The sequence below is a fragment of the Onychomys torridus genome, unplaced genomic scaffold (assembly GCF_903995425.1).
Source record: "Onychomys torridus unplaced genomic scaffold, mOncTor1.1, whole genome shotgun sequence".
NCBI lineage: Eukaryota > Metazoa > Chordata > Mammalia > Rodentia > Cricetidae > Onychomys > Onychomys torridus.
This window is the reverse complement of record NW_023414046.1, coordinates 2,840,055-2,842,017: the sequence shown is the minus strand read 5'-3', so window position 1 is coordinate 2,842,017 and position 1,963 is coordinate 2,840,055. Positions and strand designations below refer to the sequence as shown.

The window sequence follows — 1,963 nt, the reverse complement described above, 5'->3', positions numbered from 1 at the left end:
AGTAGTATTTTCACCAAAAAAAGTCCATCACAAAGGCAGTTGTTTACCAGAGGGAAACTAGAGGACCTAGTTGGAAGCAGAATTAAAATAAGGAGGAATATAAACACATTCAAAGCATAAACACTGTGATAGAAAAACACCATTGATGGTGTTATCAGATGTGGCCTTGTGAAGATGGGTGCCAGTGGATTCACTATTATTCCATGTTAATTGTGAATAATGCTTATGAGTGACTTCTATGCCATACAAGTTTCTTTTCAAAAGTCCAGGAAGAGATGGATCTCCTTTGATAGAAAAGATTGTTCTTGTTGATTTCCATGTGCCAAATGAAGCCACATTTTTTTTTTTCAGAACATTGCCAATAGATAGCATTATTTTAGGTTACAATAATATCAACTTTGATAAGCACTACATCAGGCTGAATGGAAGACGAGATCCTATCTCCATGAATCCTCTGACTGGATGCTTCTGAGTACTCAGCCAAAGGCTTTAGTTCCTGTTTCCTCATGCCTGATATGCCTTTCTCCACCCAGCTGTTCCACTTCATTTCTAGTGCTGGGATTAATGGCATATATACCAAATACTGGTAGCAAAGGCATGACATCTCAAGTGCTGGGATTAAAGGTATATGATTCTCAAGTACTGGGGTTACAGGTGTGTACCACCACTGCCTGGCTCTGTTTCTCTCCTAGACTGAATCAATCTCATGTAGTCCAGGGTGGCTTTGATCTTCCAGAGGTCTAGATGGATCTCTGCCTCCTGAGTGCTAGGATTAAAGGTGTGTGCCACCGCTGTTTGGCCTTTATGTTTAATCTAGTAGCTGGCTCTGTCCTCTGATCCTCAGGCAACCTTTATTAAATACACAATATATCACCATATTTTCCCTTTTTGTCTAAAATAATAAAAGGTTATAATGAATATAAGAAAAGCTATATACAATAAGTATAATAAGTATATACAATATATATAGTCAAGTCTAGTCCATGAACTTTTCGCAAATTCAGAGAAAATACTCCACTCTTTCCGTTCTGCTGCTGCCATGCCATCCAGACTGAGGAAGACTCGGAAACTCCAGGGCCATGTGAGCCACGGCCACGGCCGCATCGGTAAACACCGCAAGCACCCAGGAGGCCATGGGAATGCTGGAGGCATGCATCACCACAGAATCACCTTCGACAAATATCATCCAGGTTATTTTGGGAAAGTTGGTATGAGACATTACCACTTAAAGAGGAACCAGAGCTTCTGTCTGACTGTCAACCTGGATAAATTGTGGACACTGGTCAGTGAGCAGGCACACGTCAATGCAGCAAAGAACAAGACTGGAGCTGCTCCCATCATTGATGTTGTGTGATCGGGCTACTGCAAAGTCCTGGGGAAGGGAAAGCTCTGTCATCATGAAAGCCAAATTTTTCAGCAGAAGAGCTGAAGAGAAGATAAAGGGTGTTGGAGGTGCCTGTGTCCTGGTGGCTTCAAGCCACCCAGGGAGGTTAATTAAATGCTAACATTTTCAAAAAAAAAAAAAAAAGAAAGAAAGAAAGAAAATACTCCATTATCTATCCAATTTTGGTGAGTGCAAAATGTTATATCTAATTCACTTTCTAACCTAACTTATATTACCAAGCCAAAATTATCTTTTGATGTATTTCAAACTAATAATTTTACACCTCTTTAATACTCACTAATTTATTTTCTGAATTTATTAACAAGCAAAATTATAACTATCTAGTTTTCAACTCCATCAGAGCCCCGAGAAGGAAATAATATTACCTAAGTAAATAGGAAGTGCAGGCAAGCAACTTCCAAAAATGTGAGAAATGACAGAAACAGCTGGCTGCCTGGGCAGTCACCTGAGGTTCCTTTGCAAAATTGGGGCATCTTCAACCTATAGGCCTAGCGTATCTAACAGACTTTTCTGTGAAGCAGAACTTACTGAAGGGCTGTCCTACTTTGTCTTGGCAAG

General features: G+C 40.1%; 1 pseudogene; it reads left to right on the top strand.

Annotated features, from left to right (window-relative positions):
• The first annotated feature begins 990 nt into the window (after positions 1-990).
• LOC118576639 lies at positions 991-1,512 on the top strand (annotated as a pseudogene).
• Positions 1,513-1,963: the final 451 nt, after the last annotated feature.